The sequence below is a fragment of the Choloepus didactylus genome, chromosome 7 (assembly GCF_015220235.1).
Source record: "Choloepus didactylus isolate mChoDid1 chromosome 7, mChoDid1.pri, whole genome shotgun sequence".
Classification (NCBI taxonomy): Eukaryota; Metazoa; Chordata; class Mammalia; order Pilosa; family Megalonychidae; genus Choloepus; species Choloepus didactylus.
Window position 1 is genome coordinate 1,714,620 of NC_051313.1, and position 7,258 is coordinate 1,721,877.

The following is a 7,258-nucleotide window of genomic DNA, read 5'->3' on the forward strand; positions in this document are numbered from 1 at the left end:
GCAACCTTTCTTAAGGCAAGATGAACGTCGTGCTGAATGTGTCTCTCTGAACCCAAGAAATCGCTGCTAGCAGGAGAGGGATGGAGACTTTATCAGCGTAGAATTGTTTAATGAAGGAGTCTTTGTAACAATGAACAGTTATCCTTCAAGAACTGCATTTAATTTTTGTAGTTTAATTCCATTTAGGACAAACGTCCTTCAGGAAAAAGTACCTCCTGGGATATCTTCAAATTGGGTAAAGATAAAATAAAACAAGAATGTTCACTTTGACCTTGTGGCATTGAGATGACACTAACTCCAGATCATGTACAACAAACATAGGTAGCAATGATATTTAAGCCGGATCTGATAAAAAATATATGAATAATACTAAGAAAAAAAAGCAAAGCTTTAGCGAAAAATTAGATATTCAGGGCACAGTTTTTCCATTCAAACTTCAACACAGGCTTTGCTAGAATATTCTAACAAGATAATTGTCTAGTTCTGAGTCTATGGAATCTAAGAATTTAAAGGAAAACCTCATTGAAAAGACTGCTATGAGCTTCCAATCATTTTCAGTAATTGAAGAAGATAATTTTTTTGATTTCATCCAAGTTATGAAGTTGCTAAAAGTTGCTTTCAGAAGACACTACCGAAAAAAAGTTTTTATTTTCCTGATAATATTCTGCTATGAAAAAAATGTTAATGGTATTTAGTGCTTTACTTCTGATCCTTGTGTTTCATGTATTTGGACTTGCAGCAACATTAAGTTTGACAGCATGGTGGACTAATCATAAATTCAATAAGGCCTCTGCTGTACGTGCAGAGAGATTTCTGGGTCTCACAGAGTCGTCAGCGCAGTGAAAAGGACTGAAGATATATTTAGATAATGGGACATTGTTACAGTGACATGCACTTGTCATTGGTAATAGAACAAGTTGGAGGCTATGAGAGCATTAGCATTTTGCTAACACTCTTCATTTTGATGTTTTAGGGTGTAATTATAGTACTGAATAAAGCAAAATGTACTGGCCAGAAGCAGAGGAATAGTGAGCCGCTTTAATCATTTCTCTTTCGCTGAAGACAAACCCCGAGGCATTTAAGAAGCTTTGGATCTGCCTGTCCTGAGCATATATGAGATGTGTAAACAAGAAAGAATAGAGCTATTACAGGTTAAAAAGGGAAGCTGCATGAAAACCACACAATATCCTCAGCTATTAAGTAGGATGAGTTCTGCTAGAAATCAATGGTTGCTTGCTGAGAAGGTAATTAGTTTGCTGGAAACTGCTGAAGAAATAATGAACTAACATGCCTAAGACTGCATATATTTATTACAAGATGCTTGTTTAACAGCGATTTAATCACTCAAGTCCAGGGAAAATGGTGTTTTCAACATAACAAATCATCTCTTGATTTTTGTCTTTATCTCAGATATACTGGACCCTCACCAATGCCAGTATTTTCCCAGATGTTCAGCTCAATAGATAAACTTTTTTTAAAACCACATTCAGGAAATACCCATCTAAAACTTTTGTTTTGCAAGTTTCAATCAAGATTTATAAATTTTTTCAACATTTATGGAAATAATCATGGTGCCTTCTTTTGATTTGTTTCATGCTGAAGTTTGTTACTATCTTTCACACTTATCTTAATAGGGAACAACTTTATAAACACCTCCAAGCATCTTCCATTGATCTTCATTGTGCAGTTGTGTTCATTGGCTTTTTATGTAGGGTGTTTGCTTTGCTATAAGGTTGGTCCATAGTTTGTTTTCTATATTTGTGCATCCTTGTCAGGTTTCAATATAAATATCATGCTAATTTTCTTTGAAATTACATCTTTCTCTTTCTCTATATTTGGGATAGTTTAAATTGCCTTGATTCCTTAAATATTTCAAAGAGCTCCCTGTGACATACTCTAGACCTGCTAGGTATTTGGTTTTGTTTTTGTCTGAGCGATTATGGTTAGATGGTGGGCTAGGGGAAGATTAGATTTTTGGCCACTTATTTCTCAAATATAAAATTAGATTATTTTTCTCCATGGGGCAGCTTGAGAAATTTACATTGTTTCCTAGCAATTCACTTGCATAGTGTTGAGGAAAGTTTTCAACTGTGATTATTCTATTTTCTCGTGTCAGTGGGTCACTTCCTCTTTATCTTTTGAGATTTACCTATTTCATCCACTCTCCCCCCAAAAAATCTTTCAGAGTTATAATACGATTTCTAATGAACTAACTTCTGCTTTTAGCGTCAATTTCATCCTTTGCTGGCCTTCTAACTTCTTGAGTTGGAGGTTTCCTCCATTCACTTTTCCTCTGAGTAGAAGTGAGCGTTTTCCTCCCGGCGCTGCGATTGTTCGGAGCAGGCTGCAGGCGAGGTTGGGACGGCAGCTGTTTCCCACGCATCCTGCACTTTGGGTTTCACCCTCTCCTGGTCTGGGGTGTCTGTGCAGGGGTTCGAGTCCTCGGCTGGCCTGGCTGGGCATGTCCCGGGGTTCCTGGCCCTGTCGCTTTGTGGTGAACGTTTTCTACTCCATCTCTAGGTTTAGGGATTCGAGATGTCTTTATGGCCTGGGCCATCGCCCCTTTTGTGATTGTTCCGTGGTTGCCAGGAGACAAAAAACAGCTAGGTTGTTTGCAGAGCATCTTCCTTCTGTTAATTCACTCTTGACTGAGGGAAGGTCAACTGAAGTCTTGTGTTGCAAATGTTTTCTCTTCCTCATTCTTCCCAGAATTTGCTTTATGATGTGGAATCACATTCCTAACCAGTAGATTCTTGGGGTGGATGCGCCCTCTTCATTAGTGTGTGTGAGTGCCTTACTGCCTGCTCTCGCCCTGCACCAGCTTGCTTGCACATATCTGCCTGTGCTCTTGGTCTCTGCCTGCCGGCGACTTGCAGACTCTGAATCACTGCACTTCGGCATATTCTGAGCTGGTGACCCTCGCATCTCCCTTCCCGTTCTGTTATCTTCTCCGGCCTTTTTAAGGCTGTCCCTTCCACTTCCACTTGTCACCTTTCATTCCGTGCCCCACCACGTTTCCAGCCATCCACTCTCCTTTTTACGGCTTCCAAACTGACTCTCAGTTTTGTGAGGTTTCCCTTGTCTGCCTCACTCCGGACCTGGGAAAGAGGGGGCGCAGGTGGTGGCCATCTGCATCCGAGGCGCCTTGTGCTGAGTGACCTCTGCTTTTTGACAATTGTGTCAGTAAAAAAAAAAAAAATTGTGGTCGTGTGGCCGGGTCCGCGCTGCTCCTGGGTGAAATTTTCCCAGTCGAGTGTTAACCCACCACGACTAGCTCCTGCTCCTGTCCTTTTCTTTCTCTGATGCCTTCAAACATCTTCTGATCTGGCTGCATAACTGAGACTTAGCTAACTGTGTGACCTCCGTCAAAACTGCAAAATGCACCAAATGCCTTCTAAAAACCAAGTGATCTTGCTTGATTAGACAACACAATCATTTGGGGATTTGGGTGTCCAACACTTCACCTTTAATTCAAACATTTTTTTAAGAGTTAGCATTAGTTTTCCAAACTTTAAGTTAGATACAGTCATGCTTTAGAACTCATAAACTTTGAAAGCAACCTCGGAAACAAATGCGAGAACAGAGCTCAGCAGCAGCGGCACCTCAGCCATTTCATGCAGCAGCACGTGGGCCTGAGAGCTGAGCCAACAGAGTGTCTAGGAGCATGTGGGGGAAACTTCTCTAACGCAGCCAGGCTGAGGGGGTGGGGACGCTCCCGGGTGACTCCATTCCCCAGACCTGCTCTTTTTCTCCTGAAGTTCACCATTGACCTTGGCTTGAAAAGAACAAAAAGTCTTCACTAATGTGCTTACAAATTTGCCGTTAGTAAAGCTCAGAAGATAGATTAAACTCTTTCATAACGTGCAGTTCCAAAAAATATCGCTGCTAGAAGTAGTCATTTGGAAGCTTGTCCAACTCATTAATGAGGAAAAAAATAGTGTTAGCTTCCCTTCTTGATATGCTGATTTAAAATACTGCATGGGGGAATTGAAGGGGAGAAAGAAACATTTCCTTGTCTCCCTGGATGGTGAGTCCAGGATTTGGGGTGTTTGCCACCACATCAAGCACTGTGGCTGTGGCTGCATCTCCTCTGAGTGGTCCCTGCAGTTCTGGACGGCATGAAAACAGCCTGTTAAAGGCACAGGACACAGGGGCTGCATAAACTGGATGAAGCAGATGTGGTTCATCCTAGAGCTGCCTTGAAATTGACATGGAATATATCTAGTCTCCTCCAGGGACCTTCACCAAGCTGGGAAGTGGCTACTGAGTTAATATTGCATGTTCCCTTTACAGCTAAATAAAAATGTGTGGTGAGAAAACAGTGAAATTGATATTTTAATACATAAATACATAAAAATATCAGAACATAATGTTTCAAATTTAGCATTGTTTTAGCAATCAGCCCTCAATTTATACTGAGCTAGGTCTTGAAATATCTGAAGATCAGCTCATTCCAGAGTTGGCAGTGAAGAGGTGGGAGGTGCTCAGTGCTATGTGCACCTGACGGTGGCTAAAGCACCTGAGTTCAGCACTCTGTGCACCTGGAGGCAGCTAATGCACCTGTGCTGTGTGCTCTGTGCACCTGGAAACAGCTAAGGCACCTGTGCTGGGTGCTCTGTGCACGGGGGTGGGGGTGGGGGGGTGGGGGGAGGTGCTACTAAGCACCTGTCCTGCATCCGTCCTACCTTAGCCAGGATTCCTTTCTGGGGAGGTCAACTATTGCAGATATTACACATCTTTAACAACATATATTGGATTTATCAAGTCATAATCCTGTTAAATAGGATTGAGTAGAAATATACTCAAGCAGTACTGCAAAAACAGTGCATATAGTCAATTTTTAAAGGAGTTATCCTATGAAAAAATAGATTCTATTCCCAGCTATTAAAATCATTTTGAACTGAACCAGCACAAAAGCACTACAGTACTTTACAAAACTAAATTTCCATCAAAGGAAGGTTTTTGGAGTGCATCTGAAAGTTTGTCATCCTTAAAAAAACAGAAATCCATAGAAACCACAGACAGTGAAGTGATATTTGGGATTGAATTGAAACTGAAGTCAGGTTCGACCAATGTTAGTTCATGGAACCCTACACTGGGAGCAATGCTGCCTCCTTTTAAAGTTCTGCAGGCTCTCAAATCACAATCTAACAGCATGACTAAAGCTATAATAAAGACTCAAAAGCAAAGTTTTTATAAAGCGAGGGAAATGGTAGCTATAAATTTAGTATGATTCAAAAGAAATTCAGCAAATTTGTCATACCACTAAAAGCATCACAGGTTAACTCATGGTGAGCATAACCACGGTTTATGTAGGTTGTAATCAAAACACACTTAGAGCAATGGAGCAGGTTTGGCAGAGGAAAGATTGACAGGTATTGAGCCTGGTTTGGGAAATGCCGACGGCCAGCAGGACCGTGCCAGGGTGTCCTGGCGACTTCGGAGGCAGGAGGTGGGATGATGAGCTTGTACAAGGAGGGCAGCCCCGTGTGCAACCCTCACCCCTACCACCCACTCCTCCCACCCCTCCTCTTGCCCCACACACCTGACTCGAAGAATCAGGAGAAGAAGGAAAGTGGCCTCGTAGGATCCTCTGTCAGTGGAATTGGTAGCTCATATGACCCTACGGCTCGTAAAATTGCCATTTGATTCTCGAACACTGGCGGAGTGAGCCACGGCGAACAATTCACCCCAAGTCGCAGCAAATGTAGACGCACATTTTAAACTCTGAGCTGCATAATTCCAGAAAGTTAACTGAATACTTGTAAGACATGAGAAGGGCAAAATCATAAGTGATATTATTAAATAGAGAAAAAAAGTAAAGCTCGTTCAAATCAGTTTTATTTTTTCAAGCACTGTGCTCCAAGTGGGAATGTCCCTTGTCATTCCAACGATATGTACAGCAAACATACTGACCAGTGTAAACGAATTGCTCTAATAACACTGTAATTCATTCTCAGACAAATGTAAACATCTCCTGAAAAGCTAAAGCCAGCCTGGACCGACAGTCCTGCTTCCGGGGCCTTCCCTGCAACAATTACAGTCAGGAATTTGGTACTGATCCTTCTGGATGACTCGCGAGGCCTTTAAATCCTCAAGACGTACTGTTACGTCAATGCTACTAGACTGCTGCACAGCCTCTCCTCGATGGGCCCACAGCTGCCTGTTTTATTGTCCCCATAGATGAGCATTTGGGTGACTTCCTCACGATGTGCACCCAAGCGGTGCTCCGTGAGCAGGACGTCTGCTTCCTCATGCACACGGCAGATTGTCTCCAGCGCTGACAGCTGCTCCACTTCCCGACAAGGCATGAAACAGGAGCAAAAGCCAAACAGCAACTCTGGAGGGCAGCATCTATTATGATATTCTAACAGCAGATTATTATACCTGTTTTCCTCTCTGTTCACCAACACCAGGGGTAAAATCAAACGTACACAATTTTTGTGAAATCTGACGGTGTCTTGCTTTATTTTTAATATTTCCTATTTACTAAGGTTTGGCATATGAGTTCCCCCTTCTGATGGTTTACATCCTTTGCCTATTTTTACTCATTGTCTTATAGAGGTTTTTATTATTCTGCATATTAAGCCTCTCCCAATTAAAAGGGTGGTAAACATTTTCTGTCTCCTGTTTCATGTCATAAGTTTGCTTAGGATGCCTTGCTGTACAGCTTATTTGGATGCAATTAAATGTGCTTATCTTTCCTCTTTGGCTTTTCACATTTGAGAGTTTAAAAAGGTTTTTCTTAGCCCACCATCATGACAATTTTTCTGTACACGCTAAATTTTTGTGGTTTTACTTCTCACTGTAAAATTTAGGTTATTATAAATGCCACATTGGGTCACTGCTGGCAACAGTGAGGGAGAGACCCGAGTTACGTTTTCCAGTGGTTGATCAGTTGTGGCAACACCGCTACACCTGGCCCAGCCTGTGGGAATCACTGTATTCCCACTTTCTGCAGTGGAAGGAAAGCAAATTTTATGTCGCGTGTCCATTGTGTAAGGGGCTCAGACTTTTTCATCAATGATTTATAAAGTAGAAATGAAAGTTCTGTCTATATTTTAAGTTCATGTTTTGAGCAATGCCATATTTTAAAAAATGAATTAACGCTCTATTGCTACCTGCTCCAGTTTTCAAAATGAACAACTCCAGATTTTTTTTTAACAGGTTTCTGAGCCCCATCCCCAGAAAACTAATTCAGTGAGTTTGAAGTGAGGTTCAAGAATTTTCATTGTTAATCAACTCAAGTGCTTTGTAT